Here is a 22750-nt window from a genome sequence, read left to right as displayed (position 1 = left end):
ACTCAACTCCCTCCCCCTCTTCTCACACTACACTCGCTGGCTCTTCCCTCTGAGAAATTTTGGGGGGAAAACCTGTAAATGTCAATGTAAAATCTATGTTCAAACTGTGCACAATTAATATATATATATATATATATATATATATATATATATATATATATATATATATATATATATACAGTATTACCCCGCCTAACGCGGTTTCACTTAGCGCGTTTTACCATATACGCGGTGCCTCGCCAGAGCTGAATTTTCACTTAACACGGATTTTTTCCACATATACGCGGTGAGTGTTCGGCTCGAGACGCTATTTTTAGATTTGCCCCACCCGCCACCCTGCCTGACTGCCTGTTTTAGCTCATAAAATTCATACAAATTACCCGGCCAGAATATAATTTACATAGCTGGAATTCTTATAATTTGGTGATCATTTTGAATATAAACATCATATATTTTGCATTAGATATACAAATTTTAGATAAAATTTTTTCTCTGAGTAACTATGTTATCTTTTGTGCAAAATATATGACATTTATATTCAAAATATTCCTGGTCTTACAAGGAATCCAGCAATGTCAATTATATTATCCTAACTTTAGTTTGAGGTATTATTTATTACAAAAAAGTTAAGTATTCTGGTTTTCCCACACATCTCCTTGGGACGGTTGGTGGGGGGTGGGGGGGAGGGAGGGACCGACCGACCATCTGTTACCCCATGAATATTTTTTTTCTTTTATTAACTGAAGATATTTGTTTTAGCTCATAAAATTCATACAAATTACCCGGTCAGAATATAATTTACATTGCTGGAATTCTTATAATTTGATGATCATTTTGAATATAAACATCATATATTTTGCATTACACATACAAATTTTAGATAAAATGTTTTCTGAGTAAATATGTTATCTTTTGTGCTAAATATATGACATTTATATTCAAAATATTCCTGGTCTTACAAGGAATCCAGCAATGTCAATTATATTATCCTAACTTTAATCTGAGGTATTATTTAATACAAAATGTTAAAATTTATTTTTTTCACCCACTCTTCTCTTGAAGGGACGATTGGTGGGGGGTGGGGGGGAGGGTTGGGACTGACCGCGCGGTTGGAAGAGGGGGGGAGGCAAGGTGGGGTACTTTGATTGACAGATAGTGTCCTGAAGAATATATATTTTTTTATTAACTGAAGATATTTGTTTTAGCTCATAAAATTCATACAAATTAACCGGCCAGAATATAATTTATATTGCTGGAATTCTTATAATTTGGTGATCATTTTGAATATAAACATCATATATTTTGCATTAGACATACAAATATTAGATAAAATGTTTTCTCTAGTAAATATGTTATCTTTTGTGCAAAATATATGACATTTATATTCAAAATATTCCTGGTCTTACAAGGAATCCAGCAATGTCAATTGTATTATCCTAACTTTAGTTTGAGGTATTATTTATTAAAATTTAGTGGTTTTCCCCAAAAAATTTCTCTGAGAGGGAAGAGCCGGCAGTGTAGTGTGAGAGGGAGTTGAGTCCATTATTTGAATGGACATTAACTTGGCGACTGTATTTCTCTATTTCTCTTAAGTATTAATTGTGTGCATGTACCATCATAAAATTAAGATGTTATTTTTACTACAACATAGTTATGTGTCTTCAAAAAGTGGAGTTTGGGGGTCGGGCCGGTTTCTGTTGGAATTAATCCCATATGTTCTGTTGTTCACTTAACGCGGATTTCACTTAACATGGGACCCTCTGGGTTCTATTGACCGCGTTAAGTGGGGTACAACTGTATATATGTATATGTATATGTATATATATATATATATATATATATATATATATATATATATATATATATATATATATATATATATATATATATATACACACCTAGACCCCGACTTACGACTACGTGGACTTACGACCGTCGGGACTACGACCGCCTCAGATATAGATAAAAAAAATGACACGCATTTTCTATACCGAAACGTTTCCAGTTAATGTAGTCTCCATGTATAATTAGAAAATTATGGGGGCCCCATGTGCATTCAGCTGACTACATTAAAGGTTAAGTGCTCAGTCACACTGTATCCATTCCTTATTATTTATTACTTTCACTGTACTGTATCAATTCATCATTATTCATTACTTTTACTGTACTGTATTTCATTGTAGATTTTTTATTAAAAAAAATTTTTTTTTTATCTATGTCGGACTTACAACCATGTCGGACTTACGACCTGGATTTGGGTCCCTAACCCCGTCGTAAGTCGGGGTCTAGGTGTATATATATATATATATATATATATATATATATATATATATATATATATATATATATATATATATATATATATATATATATATATATACACACACACACACACACAGTGGTCCCTCGGTTAACGAGCGCCTCGGTTAACGACCTGCCTCCCATAAGATTCTTAAATTCGGTTAACGAGCAACCCCTCGGTTAACCAGCTGTAGTATTAGTCCGCCAATACATAAATCGGCTCTAGGGCTTAAATTCCTTACTATTTTAGTATATATCAAGAAGTTTATACTATTCAATAATTTTAAAAGTTTAATATTCAATTTTTTAATCATTTTAACAATTACTGAACATAATTGAAGGTAAAGTGACTAGTTTAATGCGTGGCATCCAGCCTCTTAACACAGCAAACAGGCATTAGTCTCTCTGTTTTCAGTGGAGGTAACATCTTGCTTGAGACTCTCTTCAACTAAACGCTTTTTTTCTGTGTTTCCAAGCAAATTATTGGTCATTTTGAAATTTATTTTACATATTGACAACATATAGCGCAGTGCAGTGTTATTTTAAAGAAAATATTCTTTATTTACAACGAGTTTAACTTTGAAAAGCACGTGTTGACATTGTTTGAATCCAGCATGGGGCCTAAGAGATCAAGAAAAGCTATTTCAATCCAAACCAAGCAGGAAATCATAAAAAAACACGAACAAGGCATTAGAACAAATGCGCTATGCAAAGAATATGGCATGTCGACATCAACTGTGTCGACAATTCTTGCACAGAAAGACAAATTTAAAGAAGTGAAAGTGAGAGACAAATCTACAAGAGTGTTTAAAAGTAGATCCCTAATTGCAGAAACTGAGAGGTTACTTATCATCTGGATTAGGGAAAAACAGATGAAAGGTGATTCAGTTTCTACTGAATTCATTTGTGAAAGAGCCAGGGAGACTTACGAACATTTAAAGGCAGATCAACCTGGTTCTTCAGGCACAGAATTTGAAGATTTTCGGGCCAGCAAAGGCTGGTTCGAAAAATTTAAGAAAAGAAGTGACATTTTCAGTGTTGTTAGGCATGGTGAAGCTGCTAGTGCTGATAAAGAAGGGGCAGCAAAGTTTTTAGTTGCATTTAAAAAACTGATGGAAGAAGAAAATTATCTTCCACAGCAAGTGTTCAATGTGGACGAAACTGGGCTGTTCTGGAAAAAGATGCCCAAAAGAACATTCATCACCAAAGATGAAGCCTCTTTACCTGGGCATAAACCCATGAAAGACCGTCTCACTCTATTGCTTGGTGCCAATGCTTCAGGGGATTTCTGACTGAAGCCTATGTTTGTCTACCACTCTGAAAACCCCAGGGTGTTCAAGCAACAGAAAGTGGTAAGAACAAAACTTGGAGTTTATTGGAAGTCCAACCGTAAGGCATGGGTGACAAGACAGCTCTTTAATGAATGGGCTGTTGATGTGTTTTGCCCTTCTGTCAAGAGCTACCTAATCACCAATAAACTCCCTTTAAAGGTTCTTCTCCTCATGGATAATGCTCCTGGTCATGACCCTGACCTTGCCAGCAATTTGGAGTATCAATTTGACTTTGTGAAAGTGTTGTTTTTGCCTCCAAACACTACATCATTCATACAGCCAATGGACCAGAATGTGATCAGCAACTTCAAGAAGTTGTACATGAAGAAAATGTTTAGGAGGTGTCATCAGGCAACTCCCAATGATCCTGAACTAACACTGAAACAGTTCTGGAAGACACAATTCAACATCCTGGAGGCTGTAAAATTGATTGTGTCATCATGGCAAGAAGTCTCCACTAGATCCCTCAATTCTTCATGGAAAGCACTGTGGCCATCAGTAGTCCATGATTTTGAGGGATTTGAGGAAGAAACAGAGTTGGACAAGGAGATTGTGTCCATTGGTCAGTCATTGAGCCTTGAAGTGGAGGAGGAGGATGTGGAAGAGCTTGTGATGTCTCATGAGGAGGAACTTACTCCTGATGACTTGAAGCAACTGGATGAGATGTTTCAGGTAGAGGCTGACAGTGGTGAGGAGGAAATTGAAAGTGATGACCATATGTCAGCTAAACAGTTGAAAGATGTGATTTACTACTGGGAGAAGTTCAGGGAACTGGCTTCAAAGCACCCAGAAGTGGAAAAACTGAACTAACTTTGTGTCATGTTGAGGACTCAGTGGTCTCCTTCTTTAAACATAAGTTAATGGTGAGGAGGACAGATGCCCCACAGACCACAATTGACACTTTCTTCAGTAAAAGGCAGAGGGAACAAGATGCTATCCCTCAGCCTTCCACTTCAAGAAGAAGAGAGGATGTTCATGGTGGAGAATCTGTCAGTCCAGAGGTTCCTGACATTTTCATGGAAGGTGACTCACCTTCCAAGAAGCAGTAAAATGCTTCTCCTCCACCTCCACTTCCTTCTCTTCTCCATTCTCCTCCTCCACCTCCCACTTCAAATGCACATCATCATCATCATCCAGGAGCCTTCTACTGTACATACACACCTCAAAGTAAGTGAACTTTTCTACCATTTTTGTTGAATTTAGGAAATTTTCGGTGAGCTGTAACCAATTACCCAAAAACCCATTGAAACAATGGTTTCGGTTAACGAACTTTTCGGTTAACGAACAACCTGCTGGAACGGATTGAGTTCGTTAACCGAGGGACCACTGTAGATGAAAATTATCTTATAATTAGACGTCTTATTCGAATATGATAATAGATTAGTGGTATATATAATATATATATATATATATATATATATATATATATATATATATATATATATATATATATATATATATATATATATATATATATATATATATATATATATATATATATATACAGTGGGGTATGCTATAACGAACGGATCCTACTACGAATATTCCTATAACAAACGGTTTTACCTATAAAATTGAGAATGCTATAACGAATGAAAATCCTACAACGAACATTATTTAAATTTTTTTTCCCTAATTTATTGATTTTTATTACAAGTATTAATGATATTCTTTATTTCAGGGGTTTAGATGCATATGTATGCACTTTTTTACAATTTTTACAATTTTATATTATATTTTTCAGTGTTAAGTGGTTGTATTTGGGGGCCTGGAATGAACGAATCCTATAACGAACGAATGCTATAACGAACAAGGTTCTAGAACCAATTAGATTCGTTATAGCATACCCCACTGTATATATATATATATCATGTAGATCCACAATGGGAATGTAGACAAGGTTGATTTTAATATATGAAGAGCATGTGTTTATAAAAAAGTGTTTATTTGACCTTAGCTTTACCAAATTAAGAGTAAATAAATCTGTTCTCTCTCTCTCCAAATAGGAAGAGCGGGAATATTGGGCGACACATAATTAAGTTGTTACGTTACTCATACTGGTCTTGTTTCAGTGTGGTCGTGACATTTTAAACAAATCTATCCAGAGTATCATTAACATAAAATAACATAACTAATTGTATATGCGTTGACCAATATTCTCAATCTTCGTTCATTTATATCCTTATTACTACAGTGACCCCTCCGTTAACGAACTCAATCCGTTCCAGAAGGTCGTTCGTTAACCGAAACTATTGTTTCAATGGGTTTTTGGGTAATTGGTTCCAGCTCACCGAAAATTTCCTAAATTTAACAAAAATGGTAGAAAAGTTCACTTACTTTGAGGTGTGTATGTAGAAGGCTCCTGGATGATGATGATGATGATGATGGGATTTAGAATGGGGGTGGAGGAGAAGGAAGAAGAGAAGGCATTGGGGTGGAAGAGAAGTCACCCCATGGTGCCATTTCACCCATAAAATTTTAGCTCTCTGGTGTAATTCAAGATTATTTTCTTTAAATCAACACTGCACTGCATTATATATTGTCAATATGTAAAATATATTTCAAAATGACCAATAATTTGCTTGGAAACACAGAAAAAAAGCATTTAGTTTAAGAGAGTCTCAAGCAAGATGTTACCTCCAGTGAAAACAGAGAGACTAACTCCTGTTTGCTGTGTTAAGAGGCTGGATGCCGCGCATTAAACTAGTTTCTTTACCTTCAATTATGTTCAATAATTGTTAAAATGACTAAAAAATTGAATATTAAACTTTTAAAATTATTGAATAGTATAAACTTCTTGATATTTACTAAAATAGTAAGGAATTTAAGCCCTAGAACCGATTTATGTATTGGCGGACTGATACTAAAGCTGGTTGCCCGGTCAGTACAAGCGAAAACATGTTGAGGTCGGTTAGTAAGAACTTCGTTAACCGAATTTTTTTTCGTTAACCGAATTGAAGATCCTTATGGAAGGCAGTTCGTTAATCGAAATTACGTTAACCGAGGTGTTCGTTAAACGAGGGGTCACTGTACTGTATTTTATTCTTGACGTTGACATGTTAGAAGAAGAAATTCCTGACGATGTCACGCTGAACAAGTTCATTATACCGGAAGTACCAGAGAGGACCCCCGAATTATATACTGTACAGTATACTAACTGATTTGTTTACAAAAAGCTGGAGCTGGAAAATTAATGTTTTTATGTATATCTATATTTTGTTGACTTAAGACCACCTTAAATGCCCAGTTTATAAATTGAAATTGCCAAATCTATTAGCCTATCTGTAAATTGCAATAAAGTTATTCTAAACCACATAGTGTGAAATATGTACTTGTAGTGCAATGTTTGTGTGACGGAATAACATACTTATGTAATGAGATGTAACCATTTTAAAGCCTGCATTTCATTTCCCTATTTCACTGCACTTTCCTACAAGATTTACATAATCATATTTTGTAATCATAGATAAAACTAAAATGCATGGTATATACTGTATACTAATAGGTATGAATTATCTCTTGAATTGGGTGTATGTAATCTTGGGTACGACTTATCTCTTGAGTTCGGTAAGAGTTGTCTTGGGTAAGAGTTATCTTGGGAACAAGATGACCCTAACCCAGGTTAGATTAGGTTTTCTTGCTGTTTTATATGATTCTGACATTTATTATCATCTAAAACAGCAAGAAAACCGAACCTTACCTAACCTAACTAAAAAAAAAAGTGATTTGACCCAAAGATAAATGTCAGAATAATCTGAAATGGCAAGAAGGTATTATTGCATTAACACACCACACATTCCTACCACTAATCTATTATCATATTCGAATAAGACGTCTAATTATAAGATAATTTTCATCTATTACATTACCGGCGAAAATGTATAATAACGGAGATAGCATATCCAAAATTTTCTCTATTTTCTTCCATTAATCTTCTGCCATTATCGCCTACCTCACCTCCCACACTGCGTGTCTCCTTCATGAATCATCACGCGCATGCGTTCCCGTACACGTCACGCGGCCAATCAAAAGCGCTTTTTTTTGCAACCAATTAAAATGATTTTGGGTTTAATTCACGGTATTTTTGGCCCAATCAAATTCGAGTTTTATTTTGGGTCTCTCATATTTCGAAATTCAAATTAATTTCCGACCATGGAAGTCTGCGATGGATGTCACTTCAATTATATGGAGCTGATTGCGAGTTTTTTTTTGAAAAAACGAAGAAACTATAGCCTTTTTTCGATCGCATGGTGTTCTTCCAACCTCGGTAAAGTGACCTAAGTGCAAGAGTGAATGTAAATACCGCAAAGAACAACATATGTGGCATTGTCATAACTCGACGTCAGCAACCAGGCCAATAAGGTAAGAAATAGGCGATTCCACCATATGGTGAGTCGGTTAGGTTTGGTTTTTGTTTTTCCTGTGTTTTTTGGTGTATTTTTTATTCGCTTAGCCATTATTTTTTTCGGAAAACGTCCAACGAAAAAAAAAATGATAAAAAAAAAGGCTAATTTCCGCCAGAAATGAAGGTCACATTCGGTCTAAACACACACAAATACACTAGAAAAACATATTTTTTTATTTTCTAACAGTGTGGTGTGCAAATGCAAATTTACCGACAAGAAAACTAGCGAAAAAATATAATTTTCATGTGAGAAAGGGTGATGGGTGGATAACGAAAAATTACCGAATAGTTGGCAGCATTAATCTACACGTTAACCAAGTACTGTACAGTATTTGATAATTTTGTTTCATATTTTAGCTTTGGGGGTGATCCTCAGACCTCGGCCTGAACACTGACAGTCACGTAAAACAAGGATCGAGCGCCTCCAGCGACACAAGGAGCTCTTCCAGTAAACACAAGGAGCTCTTCCAGTAAACACAAGGAGCTCTTCCAGTAAACACAAGGAGTTCTTTTCACAGCCACAAGGCGTTCTTCCAACATTGACACAAGAACCACTTATCACAACACAGAGAGCTCTTCCAGCACTGACATAAGGATCTTTCCCTATACACAGGTCAACAAGTGGTGAACAAATAAAACGTTTTGAACGTTATTTATTTTCTTCTTTTATCCTCTTCACCATTTATCGGCTCGTTAGGAGCTTGGGCAAGTACTGGGTATGCACGGTGCACCGGCTCCTGAATGTACCTGAACCTGCTCCAGTGTTGGTCAAATCTGGTCTCGAAAGGGGTCACACTCGGTGCCGTCACAACACATTCTGGCAGATTGTTCCAAGAGTTCATAAATCTCACCCCGAAAAAGTTTGCCCTCGCAGTTTTCTGGACCTGCGGCTTCTTCATCTTGAACTGTGACCCGCTGTGTATATTATAAATTATTCAGTAAATTCAATATACAGGTTTATCACTATTATTAAAACTGCCCTGTTTATGCATACGCTAAACAAATATGGACTTATATGAAGATAAAACTATAAATTATGTAACTGAGTCGAGTCTGAAGTTCTGAACCAAGTCGAGTAGCGAAACCATTAACCACACTGATTCCGAATAACGAACCTCACGACACCGTGCACAGATAACAAAGACTAATTTCGAAAAAAGTACTCCAAGCTTTGTCAATAAATTTGATAAACTAAAAGTCTGATCAAGTCAATTTTGAAAGTTTTATATAGACCAGTGAGCCTCACCAGCATATTGTGTAAAGTACTAGAGAGCATTATAAGAGATACAATGACGGAACATCTGCTACGAAACAACTTTGTAAAGGACTGCCAACACGTTTTTTTTCTTTTTTAATCCTCTTCGCCACTGATCGGCTCGTGAGCCGCTTGGGCGATCAGTCACGCCTCTGTTACTCACTGTTGGTAAATACTGTACTGGGCATGCACTGGCTCCTGGATGCATCTGAAGCTGCTCCAGTGCTGGTCAAGTTTGGTCTTGAAACAGCTTACTCTCGGTACCGTTGTAGTGGATACCTCCCCTACAAACGCTGTTTGTCGCTGAGTAGCCGACCCCGCGAATTCCCCAGTGTATGCCTCGTGGTCTAGGTCAACCAGCGCCGCCTTACATGACGGAGGTCAAATATTAAGCCACGCCTACCTCCGCTATATAAGACCTGACCTCGTGGTGACCTCTCTCTTTTCTACGTACACCAACCAGCAAGCAGCACCACCTCCTCCGCCGCTGCCTGGCGGCCCTCGCTCCCGCCGGCGAGCATGGCGACCCACAAGCTGGTCCTCCTCTGAGCACCCTCACCAACCAGCTCTCTCTACTCAACGCTTGCAACCATGCTGCCTTCCCAGCACCAAGCTGCATTGTACATCCAATACAATATGTATACAGAGAGCACATTGTGAGTTTCCTTTCTCCATCCATCCTGAATGCGAACCCCCAACATAACGTACCCCACAAATGGTGACCCCCGGAGATTCGCACTCACACAGGATGGAGGAGAAACAGATCACTCTCCCAGTCTTCAAGCAACATGGAAGACTGGCTTACCCACACAGAGGCAGCTCTCATCAGCTCTACAGCTACTGTCTCTACACCGCAGGTTAGACACCCTAGAGCAGCTCTGCTACTCTAAGCAGACAGCCGCTCCTCTTCCTGCCCCAAGCACCACGTCCTACCGACCCCAACACACCCGTCCTGCCTCAGACGCCGCTCCCGGCCCAGCAGTACCCCCTGCCGCTCCTCCTGATGCAGCCCCTGCTCCCGACGCGGCCCATGCGCCTGAGTGCGGACCCACACACCCCTCTTTTCTCCCTCAGGTACTCCCTGCTACTGTCCTGCACCCTGCTGTTGTCATGCACCCTGCTGCTGTCATGCACCCTGCTGCTGTCACGGACTCTCCTCCGCTCCTGCTGACGCAGCCCCTGCTCCTGACCCAGGCCCACACACCCCAGCAGGCGCATCTGACGACTCTGTACCTGCCGTGAGGGAAGCACAACATTCATCGCCTCCACACACCCTTTTTCTCCCTCTCTACTCCCACAGATATTGTGTATCTAGACAGTTGTCTCCTCTAGCGGCCTGCTCATCCACGCCCTCGCCGTTATGGCTCACATGTGGCATGCACCGCCCGTTCTGCCTCACATGTGCCATATGGTGTTTCATATGTACTGAAGAACGGCCGTACTGTCTATACAGAACACTGATCTGTCTATTTGTAATTCAAGTTCTCGTCATAGTTGCTTGTCTGCCTTGGCAGCCAGTACTGCCGTGCAGAGTTCGAGTCGAGGTATTGTCTGCTGTTTTAGAGGGGCTAGCTTGGCCTTGCCACACACGAAGGAGATATGGTGGGTTCCATCTTCACACGTGGTCCTCAGATACGATACAGCTCCATACGCTTGTTGGGAGGCATTGTAGAAGTGGTGTAGATGCACGGCAGCCACTGGATTTGCATCCTCGGGTGGGTAGCACCGTGGAACGTGTACCTGTGATAGGTAAGGAAGTTCATCTAGCCATCTTCGCCAAGCCACCCTGTTCTGTTCAGCCATTCGTTCATCCCACCCAACACCTCGTCTACACTCATCTTGGAATATAATTTTGGCTCTTGTGACGCTCGGAGCGATGAGTCCCAGTGGGTCATATATGGAGCTGACCATACTCAAAAGGCCTCATTTCGTCTCCGGTTTCTTAGGGATCTGGACCCGGACCGCTAGTTCGCCCTTTTCCAGGTCCCACAAGATTCCCAGCACTCGTTCAGTGGGGAGCCTGTCGTCTTTCAAAATTACTTCCTTTACTTCCACGGCTTTTTCTGTCTGTGAAATTGCCTTGAGGACTTCCTTGTGATTACAGACCCACTTCGTAAGTCTGAATCCGCCCTTCTTCATCAGCTGTCTCAGTCAATGGGTAATTATCGTTGCCTTCCCCGGCGAATCTACTGACAGAAGCAGATCGTCAACGTAGAAGTTACGATATGCTTTATTGATGTTGTCATGGAGACTTTCCCTGTAATCTTGGAATGTTCGTTGTGGTGCATACCCGGCACATGAAGGGCTGTACACACCTCCAAAGACCAAAGAGATGTAGTGTCATTCGGTAAGTGGTAGGGGGCCCCTGGCATCTGGTCGTCCGTCCACCATAAGAATCATGAGACGTCTCGATGTTCGGGTACTACTCGCACTTAGCGGAACATTGCCTCGATATCAGCCATGAGTGCCATTCCTTGTCTGAATCTGATGAGGACTCCCATCAAATTGTTGTTAAGGTCTGGCCCTCGCATCAACTGGCTGTTCAATGACATCGACTCATATTCGGCTGCACAATCAAAAACTATTCTCACCTTTTCTGGTTTGTTGAGATTCAACACGGGGTGGTGTGGGAGATACCAGGTCTTCCCGGGTGCAACACAGAGTTCTCGCCGTGGAATTCGCTCAGCATGTCCCTCGTCGACTGGACGTCTCATCTCTTTTAGATACCTCTGAGAGAGCCTTGGGTTCTTTATGAGGCATTTTCTCAGTCCCGCCAATCGCTGTTCGGCAAGCTTCTTATTGTCTGGAAGTTCCGGTTCTTCACGGTGAAACGGGATGGGAAGTTTGTAGTGTCCGTCCACTTGAGTAATTGACGTTGACCACTGCATCAGGACTCTCTTGTCTTCGACAGGGACGGGATCATCGTTACTGTAGGCGGAGTCGCATTCCCAGAAGCGCCTGATTTATTTTTCCAGATTTGTCTCCGAATTTAATGTTACCAATCGCAAAGTGGTTGATCACAGCATAATCACGGCTCACCACACCAAGCTGTCCATTTATAGTCCAGCTCAGAAGTACTGGGTGCGTGTTGCAAACGGCTCTCCGTCCTTCCCGGTCCTTACTTCTGAAGGCACTAATACTTGTGGTACATCCAGAGCTATCAGGAGATCCACTCTTTTCGGTGCTTGGCATAGTGCAGTACCTCGGAGGTGTTCTCACATGGTGACGTCTTGGTGTCTTCGACCAAAAACTCTCAGAGAAGACTGTAGATTCTCAACAACAATGACCTTGGGGATAGAGATGGATCGGGTCTTTCTTACTACTACGCTAACACCTTTACACTGATCTCTTCGGTGTTTACACTACTTCTTTCATGATCGTGCCAGTGGAGAGGGAAAAAACTGGCCTTCCCTCTGCTGCAACCGGCTAGCTAGACTACGCGTGCAGTATGATCGGTTGCTGCCTGAATCCAAGAGAGCTCCGGTGACCACTGCTCCTTCGCCTCTTGGTTCTTCTCCTCCATCCTGACTTTCACTATTGGAAGTGCGACTCTGCTGGACTCTTGCAATCACAACTCGCAATCGTTGGGTTCTTCACGCTGATCATCAATTCCATTGTTGGTTATGGTTTCCTTGACCCATCTATGCGGATTTCCTCTATTCGTGGTCACCAGCACGCTTTGTGTGCTCCCAATCCTTTCCCCCATGGTGCCTGTACCGGCTTCGGTCTTCTATGACTTAGCTTCACTAGTTGCCGATTCCGGTGGTGGCATAATGGCCTTAAGTTGACTCATTGTAGGTCGCTTGTGATCAGATGATATGTCTATTTGGTAAGTGCCCCCAGTGATCGCTCTCTTCACCCTTTGGAAACTGGTCTGGTGTTCTCCTCTTTCAACTTCGCCCAGTTGAGCCTTGCCACTGCTCGTCAGAACTTCCGGGAAGTGCAGAAGCCTCGAGTGTACGAGTGTACTCCAGAGCAGCCATTTATATCACATACCATCTTCTGGCTGCACTCCGTTATCCGGTGATTACGACCCAGGCACGCGAAGCAGCGACGTTCTTCCCTTACGAGGGAAGTTCGCTTCCCTGTGGACATGCTGAGGAATGTCCGGCACATCTGAAGAAGGTGATCTTTGCAGCATAACGAGCAGCATTCTTCGTCCATTTCTCTCGTTGTCTTTATTCCTGATGTCACCAGACCCACAAGTTTTTTCCTCGATGAGGATTGGCGTGAGGGTGAGTCTGCATATATTCTGCTTGGTTCCTCCGGTCCTTGTCCCTTTGGGGCCTCCTCCGCCTTGTCGACCATATCCAAAGTGAATTCCAACATCCACTCGATCCCAGGAGGCTTCACTTGTTTCCTTTTGTATTTATGCACCTTTGTCGTCCCTTATCTTTCCCTTGAAACTCTCAGCTAACATATGTATTGATTCATACTTGTCAATCTGCCGCTCACAGCTGGGTGGCAGACAATCACATGCAGCAACATCTTCTGAAGAAGGAGGTGGAGTGGATGTTCAATCCCCCTGCGGCATCACATATAGGGGGTATATGGGAAAGACAAATCCGAACAGTGCGTATGGTGCTTAGGGCTATTGTTGGGTCTCAAGTGGTTGACGATGAGCGACCACAGACATTATCCTGTGAGGCAGAAGTGATCGTTAACAGCCGCCCAATAACTGCAGTGTCAACTGATGCCAAGGATTTGAAGGCCTTGACTCCACCATATGCTTGGACGTGACTCTGCTCCAGTCCCTCCTTTCAGCGGATGCCCGCTGAAAGACATCTACCGACGCAAGTGGCAACATGCACAGTTTCTGGCAGCCCGGTTTTGGCAGAGCTGGACCAAGGAACGCCTACCGATTCTCCGCAAGTTGCAAAAACATCATCAGCATGTTCGTAACTTCAAAGTCAACGATCTTGTTCTCATTACCGGAGAAACCTTTCCTCACGGCAAGTGGCCCCTTGGTCGGGTTGTTAAAGCGATTGCTAGTGAAGATGGTCTCGTCCGTCAGGTTCGTGTGCGCACTGCTGGCTGCGAGTTTCTCTGACCTGTTACCAAGAGCTGTCTCTTCGAGGGCTCCCTTTGATGTTCTGAGTTTTGGGCATGTGCCCAACAGGGGAGTCTTATCGCCGCCCTCGTACGCCGCGACCTCTGACGCACATACCATCTGGCCGGTGGCCGGTGGCTGCGCCGCCAGATGTTCGGGACGCACATCAAGCATTTCGTTCTTATGATCATAGAAGAGGGCTTGGGACGCTTCTGGCTGACAGTATCGTCCAGCCCCTTCAAGTGTACACACACTAGCTATAACCAGGAGTTGCTTGGAACGATACTTGGAGTTAAGTGGAACTATAAGCCCGCACACGTGAATGAAAGAACACAGTGATTATTTGAATTACCGTATGGTGAAATGTTGTGAACTACATACGTGCATAGTGTAAGGCAATTTGGATAATACTGACTTATAATGTATACATGTAATGGAATGTAATCAGTAATTAACGAGTGTCTCACTTTTACAGGTTTTGACCACATCAATCAATAAACGTTGAGTGCGTTCACTTTGCGGGTTTCACCCACATTAAGACGTGACGTCATCTAACTGTCGAACCATTCGTCAGTTAAAGAGATATTAATACACCTTAATTAGGTTCCCCCCTTTAGTATAAGCTTGGCAATTGCAGGCGCTCTAATCTCTCAGGGTAGCTGAGGTGCCGAAGTGCTGGCACCAGCCTGGTAGCCCTCCTTTGGACATTTTCAATCAACTGACAGTCCCTAGCATATGTCGGGGACCAGGCGGATTGGCAGTACTCCAGACGGGGAAGTACTTCATTCTTGAAGATCGTTACCTAATAATTTAGATGCCTGATTCACCTTCTTCTTACAATAGCCCGAGAACTTCAGCTCGTTGTCAACCTACACACTTACGTCCTTTTCACATTCGGTCTCTATTAATGCAGTTTCTTCGTCCCGTTGGGACATGCGATACTCCTCCTTATCGTTGGTACGACCCAGTCAAGTGTCCATACCTGGAGCTGGCGGACGCCCGCCCCACAAGGGGTCACAGCTCAAGGTTGAAGAAGTCACAAGTCATGAAAACTGTGAGGGCAAACTTTTTCGGAGTGAGAGTTGTGAACTCTTGGAATAATCTGCCAGAGTGTGTTGTGGCGGCACCGAGTGTGAGCTCTTTCAAGACAAGACTTGACCAACACTGGAGCGGGTTCAGGTACATTCAGGAGCCGGTGCATGCTCAGTACTTGCCAACAGTGCTTAAGAAACATGATCGACTGCCCAAGCGGTTAAGGATCCGATCAGTGGTGAAGAGGATAAAATTAAAGGCCAAAGTCACTATCAAGATCAGAGACGTTACCAAGGATAAATTCTGGTTTCAAAGTCATGTACACTAATACTGACACGTTCTTTGATAAGAGAGGGGAGTTTGAAACACTACTGAAGGTACACCAACCCGATATAGGGGGTGTTGTAGAACTGTTGTACACGGACAGGTAGAATTGATCCGGAGGAATGAGTTCAATATACTGTAGGTGTATATGATTCATTTACGAACCTTTCTCAAGCAACTTGCAAGAGGGGAGCGGATATCTATGACAGGCAAGATCTTAGAGCCAGCCAGGTGAGGGTGCAGGGGAGGATGTTTTTGAAGAATTAAAGTGGTGAAAAATAAACTAAAGGGGAGAGACTTACTCATTGTCGGATGCACAAAACAGATCCCCTAATTGTAGCTTATTAAACCAAAGAAATTGAAGAGCCTTAATTGACAATGTAGCGGTGCTCAACCCTACCCACCTCCTTGTCACGGAGGACTTTAATTATAGAGCCATCGACTGGAGAAATGAAACATGCTAAATTACCTGAATAATCCTGGTTTTCTTTTTGTAGAAACTCTGAGAGACAATTTTCAATTCCAACATGTTAAAGATCCGACTCATTACAGAGGGGAATAAACGCCCAAACTGTTGAACCTCATCATAAGTAATGAGGAGAATATGGTGACCAGGTTGGAACATTGATCTCCCGTTGGCACCAGTAACCACGTAACGTTGTCCTTCAGATTTAACTGTTACTTGGTTCATGACAAAGGCAGACCAAGGTTCAAATATTACAAGGGCGATAACGACAGTATGATGGGTATTAACTGGCCTGACTCGTGAAATACTGTACAAGAACGCAGACACATTACATTGAATATCATAGCCAGTAAAGTGATTTATTTAATTTATAAATATATCACTCAATCAATCAATAAATCAATCAATCAAACAATCAATGAATCAAACAGAGCACCGTCCTGATATCTGAGGGTTGGCGACCACAATCCTCCACTCTAGACGTTCTCGGGCTGTTTTTACGAATCGTCTAAGGTTTTGTATCGCTCTGGGGATTCAAATTTTAATTTAATTCATCCATCCCAGTCTCTGCCTTCCCATGACCCTCCTGGTCCCAATTCTGTCCATCCTAATTATATGATCAAAGTATCTCATTTTTATTTTTCTGTACATTTAAAGTATTTCTCTCGAAATTTTTGCGAATTTTAGTACTTCTTCATTTGCTTTCCTGTCAATGTAGCTTATTTTTAACATTCGCCTATAACACCACATTTCAAAGGCCCCCAACCTCCTTCTGGTGTCTATACATCAATCCTTGCCATATACTGTGAAGCCTTTCAACAGCCTTTTTATAAGATTTAAGTTAATGTCTCTTTTCATTAGGTCTTTTAAATTATTAAATGCTGTTTTTTTGTCCTATTGTTGTTTTGATATACCCAAGACCAAACCCATCGGCTCTAGGAATACAAATAGACCGTTTCCCATGAAGCCATGTGGAGGTTGGGAAAATAAAGAAAAGATCTCAGAAATTCGTGAAGTGGATTAGGACAAACGAGGAGCATGGCAGGAGGACATATGTCAGGTCCAGGAACCAAGCAAAGTCAGAGTGCAGAAGGGCTCAGAAAGATTTCCAGAGGTGGATTGCAAGTGAGGTCAAGGCAAATCCATTACGGAAAATAGAAATTAAAATCACGTGTGAGCGAATCTGATCTGAGGCTTGAAGATGGTAATTATACAGACTTAGATCAGGACGAGGCGGAGGCGTTAAACAATTTATTTTCCTCAGTGTTCGCAAGAGAGAATACGAACAATCTTCCTGTTTTGAGGAAACACGGTTTGACACAGCGCTGACCCACATTGTGTTCTCAGAAGAGGGTATCAGAAATAGTGTTAAGGCTAAAGGTTCATAAGAATCCTGGCCCCGAAATGGTGCATCCAAGAGTGCTAAGAGAGTTGGGCAACGAGGTTTTTGATCCCCTTAAGATGCAGTTAAGAACATAAGAACATAAGAAAATAAGGAGTCTGCAATAGGCCGGTTGGCCTGTGCATGGCAGCTCCTGTCGAGAGTTACTACCACTCTCTATCATCCATGAATCTATCTAGCCTCCTTTTGAAACTTTCCAGAGTTCCAGCACTTACTACAAAGTTGCTAAGCTTGTTCCACTCGTCCACCACCCTATTTGTGAACCAGTTTCTTCCTACCTCCCCCCTAAACCTAAACTTATCCAACTTAAATCCGTTGCTCCGAGTCCTATCCTGCTCTGATATTATAAGAACTTTATCTATAGCCCCTTTATTGATTCCTTTCACCCACTTAAATACTTCCATCATATCTCCCCGCACTCTTCGTCTTTCTAGGGAATGCAAGTTAAGTTTCTTTAACCTATCCTGATATGGAAGGTTTCTAAGTCCCGGAATCATTTTCGTCATTCTTCGCTGCACCGACTCTAGTGAATTGATATCCATTCTATAATAAGGGCACCAGAACTGAACCGCATAATCGAGGTGCGGCCTGACTAGCGCAAGATATAGTTGCAATAAGACCTCTGTACTCTTATTACTTACTTCTAGATATAAAACCCAATACTCTGTTTGCCTTATTTCGAACATTAACGCACTGTTTTCTAGGCCGTAGGTCCTGGCTTACAAGTTCTGTAATACATGGATGAGTAAAAGGTCCCCAGTGATTGGAAAAAGGTTTGAGTCCTATTTTCAATAGGAGCGATCAACACTCCACGATTAATTATAAACCAGTGAGCCTGACCATGTGTGTGAAGTACTAGAGAGCATTATAAGAGATGCCACGATGGAGCATCTTCTACGAAACCAACTTGTAAAAGACTGCCAACATGGTTTTATGCTGGGAGACCCCTGCTTGACACAATTACTCAAGGAATTGGATGTTTGGACTCAAATTCTGTAACAGGGTGGCAATATTGGCAATATATATCTGGATTTTGCCAAGGCTTTCGTCAGCGTACCTCCACGAAAGGCTGAGAATTAAACTGGAAGGGTATGGAATTTGGGGAAGTGTACTACAGCGTGAATCGGAGACTTTCTTCGTGACCGGAAGCAGTGTGTGGTGATTTATGGCACGAAATCGTCATGTGTACCTGTGACAAGCGGGGAACCACAGGGCAATGTACTGTGCCCGTTGTTGTCTGTTTGTTTCATAAATTACATGTTTGCGGACGATGTCAAATTATTCAGGGAAATTAAGAACCAAAGAGACTGTGAACAACTACAGAAAGATCACTATGAGCTTCAAGAATGGTCGAAGAAATGGCTGCAAAGATTCAATGTCACGAAGTGTAAGTGGATGCTCCTAGATCGTACCAACAGTAAGGAAGCCTATCGCATGTCCCAACGGGACGAAGAAGCAGCAGCAATTGAGATCCGAATGTGAAAAGGACCTGAGTGTGTATGTTGATAATGAACTGAATCGGTTCTCGGGCCGTTATGAGAAGAAATGAATCAAGCAACTAAACTAATAGGTCTTATAAGAAGGCTGTTCGGATATCTAGACGGCCCGTACCTCGTAACGATCTTCAAGAGTGAGGTGCTTCCCCGTCTTGAATACTGTCACCTCGTCTGGTCTCCGAGTTATGCTAGAGTCTGTCAGTTGATTGAAAATGCCCAAAGGAGGGCCACCAAACTGGTGCTTGCACTACGGCACCTCATTTACCGAGAGAGATTAGAACGCCTGCAGTTGCCTAGCTTAGACTATAAGCGAGCAAGGGGTGAATTAATTGAAGTTTATAAGCACTTCTAAGCCGAGGACATTGCTCAGTCGAATGTCCGACCGTGACGAGCGACGGACCATGCAGATATCTAAATGACCTTATAAGACCTACCAGTTTCGTTGCTTGATTCACCTTCTTCTGACAAAGGCCCGAGACCGTAAGTTCATTGTCGACATACACACCCAGTTCCCTTTCACATTCGGTCTCAATTAAAGCAGTTCTTTATCCTGTTGTGACATGTGATAGGCCTCCTTACTGTTGATACAACCCAGGAGCATCCTCTTACACTTTATGACATTGAATCTTAGCAGCCATTTCTTCGACCATTCTTGAAGCTCATAGTGATCTTTCTGTAGCTCTTCACATTCTGTTTGGTTCTTAATTTCTCTAAATAACTTGGCATCGTTTACAAACATTTGTATGGAGGAGTGTATAGCTTCTGGCATGTCATTTATGAAACAAACAAACAACAGCAGGCTCAATACACTGCGCTGTAGTACCCCGTTTGTCACAGGTACACATGGCGATTCGTGCCATTACAATATAAGAATGGATGCCCCTCGATATCGAGGATGGCCGGCCCTAGAGCCACCTAGGCGTGAATTTCTTTAAGGTGTAGAAGCTGTTGCCAACACAACAACCACACCCTAAATTAACGAGTTGCATGACCCAGTGTCAAGGAACAATCCGAGAAGACCGGACAACTCGCCAACAGCACTGGCTAACCATTACCCCTGGAACATGAACGCAAATGGATTAACATCCAGGTTCTCTATTACTGCTGGGTAGACAGGGGCAGGGTGAAACATGGGCAAGTTTCTTTACGCCATGTAAAGAAAATTGCCCACAGTTTCACCCAGCCCGGGGATCAAACCCGAGTCCGCTCACATGCGAGGTGAGCATGCTAACTATTACACCACAGGTCGCCTCGTGCCATTAATCACCACACACTGCTTGCGATCATGAAGAAAGTCTCCGATCCACGTTAGGACATTTCCCCGAATCAGGTACCCTTCCAGTTTAATTCTCAGCCTTTCATGGGGTACGCTGTCAAAATCCTTGGCAAAATCTAGGTATACTGTATATTGCCGATATATTCGCCTTGTTCTAAAATTTGAGTCCAAACATTCAGGGTTTTGAGTAATTTTGCTAAGCAGGAGCGTCACGGCATAAAAACGTGTTGGCAGTCTTTTACAAGGTTGTTTCGTAGTAGATGTTCCACCATGACATCACCTATAATGCGCTCAAGTACTTGACACATTATTCTGCTCAGGCTCACTGGTCTATAATTATTCGTGGAGTGACTATCTTTCTTCTTGAATATAGGACTCACATAAGCCATTTTCCAGTCATTGGGGACCTTTTGCTCATCCAGGCATTTGCAGAACAGGATCTTAAGGGGCTCTGCAAGCTCATTACACAGTTCTCTTAATACTGTACTCTGAGTGTATCCTATCAGGGCCTGGTTAAACAAAGGTGATATAACAAAGGTATTCAAACTATCCAACCAGGAGTGAACTCGTAGCAATGGTTTTAAATTTAACAAATTTGGATTTAGGTGCGAAGATAGGTAACCACTGGTTTGGAAATACAGTAGTGGTTGAGTGAAATAGAATACCGAATTTCATCATTAACTCGAACGCCCTCGGTAGCTTCAAATATCTGTTGGAGGAATATATGAGCAATAGGGGTTGGGTTTAAACAGGGCTGCCTAGTATGGGCAAATAGGCCCGCTGCAGTTTCCTCCATTCTTATGTTCTTATATCAACACGATGTGGGTCAGCGCTGTGTCAAACCGTCTGTCCTCAAACGCAGGAGGATTGTTCGCATCCTCTCTTGTGAACACCGAGGAAAAGAATTTGTTCAACGCCTCCGCCTTATCCTGGTCAGAATCTGCGTAACTACCATCTTGAAGCCTCGGGTCCGTTATGCCTACTCGCGTTTTCAATTTCGACTTTACGTAGCGGTAAAAATCCTTTGGGTTTGACTTGACCTCGTTTGCAATCTGTCTCTGGAACCCTTTTTCAGACCTTCTGCATTCTGACCTGCCCAGTACTTGCCCACAGTGCGTAACAGAGACGTGACCGACTGCCCAAGCAGCTAACGAACCGATCAGTGGAGAAAAGGGCTAACGAACAGATCGGTGGAGAAAAGGATAAAAGTAAAAGTAACTAGATAACACATCCGACCCGGGTTGTGGATCAAACCCGGGACACAATGATGAGAGATGAAAAGTGAAAGTGATTCCCATACGCATGGTTACCCATTAGGGACGGTGTGGATACAGCACACTGTATACAAGTCTTCGATGCACAAGGAGGGAGCATGACAGGTACTGCACTCAACCGCATTCACTTCCCCAAATAGTAAATTTAAATAGCCGTTTGCAGCTGGGTGAAATGGGAGTGCCCGGGGATCGAACCACCGACCCATCGAACAGGAGGCGAGCGCTGTATCCCACATGAGAAGTAACCAACACTTACACAGGTATGTATTTCTTCGCCACTCATCACTCCAAAACTAATTAAAAGTTAATCCATTTTTTAAACTTCCGTGTTTCAAATATTCTTCAAGCTCACAGGGCTAATAGGATAGTCCTACAACTCCACAAAATAAGTATACATGCAACCGTTACCCCGTCTCCCGCTGTCTCTCACCAATAAAAACTACTGCAAATATTTTCACACAAATTTAAATCTCTAATACAGTACTTTATAGTGAAAATCATTCTTTTTCATGAAACAAACCTTCAAAATCATCACAGAACGTGACATTTGGTCATGATCAGGTACCCTTCAGTACGTCTTTAAAAATCAAGTATAACACTCGGTATCTGTATAAATAATCCCAACAAATGGATTTTAACAAGAAAATACTAAATACCAGTAAACTTTTAACATCACTGGCTCACAAAGAAATAACCAAGAGAATAAAATGGGCTTCAAGTATCTTTTGAGGTTTATGCCATAAGCAGGAGTTAATTAGAAAATATTACGATACCTTAGTTTTTGAAGCGCAGATACAGATATAAACAACAAGAATAGGGGTTTTATACACGCAGAGGAACAAGTATGAATCTCACCAAGCCAGTACTGCTAAGTGTGTCAGTGTGTCAACGGGACCGTGTTCCTCCCACACCAAATCCCAACTGACGAGACAAACAACAGATATGATATGGGTGACAATGGTGCGTAACATGACTCATTGTAACCACAGCCTGCCTGAATCCTGACCTCCCAGTCACGTTTTTCCTGTAATAACCAAGGACTTTCGTTTTAGTCGCTCTAACTTCCAAATATATCAACCACTTTTGCTAAGCCAAAATCCACATGAATATGGACATAGCTCTGTTGATCATTGGCCAT

The 22750-nt window shown here is 41.9% G+C and overlaps 1 protein-coding gene across 6 annotated transcripts in view; it reads right to left on the bottom strand.

The window, feature by feature from the left end:
* Positions 1-22534, bottom strand: part of LOC121877622 (solute carrier family 49 member 4 homolog) — a 125460-nt gene extending 102926 nt beyond the window's left edge. The window contains exon 1 of one of the 6 annotated variants that reach the window (XM_042383432.1): positions 22468-22534. The gene's annotated coding sequence lies outside the window, so the exon portion shown is untranslated. Of the gene's footprint in view, positions 1-8319; positions 8725-8784; positions 8838-8888; positions 8964-9080; positions 9129-22385 lie in introns of those variants that run through there. The other 5 variants (XM_042383429.1, XM_042383428.1, XM_042383430.1 and 2 more) reach the window with 5 other exon arrangements.
* Between the last annotated feature and the right edge of the window lie 216 nt (positions 22535-22750).

Source organism: Homarus americanus, unplaced genomic scaffold (genome assembly GCF_018991925.1).
Source record: "Homarus americanus isolate GMGI-L3 unplaced genomic scaffold, GMGI_Hamer_2.0 scaffold19918, whole genome shotgun sequence".
Lineage (NCBI taxonomy): Eukaryota > Metazoa > Arthropoda > Malacostraca > Decapoda > Nephropidae > Homarus > Homarus americanus.
This window is presented reverse-complemented; position numbering and strand designations above follow the sequence as displayed.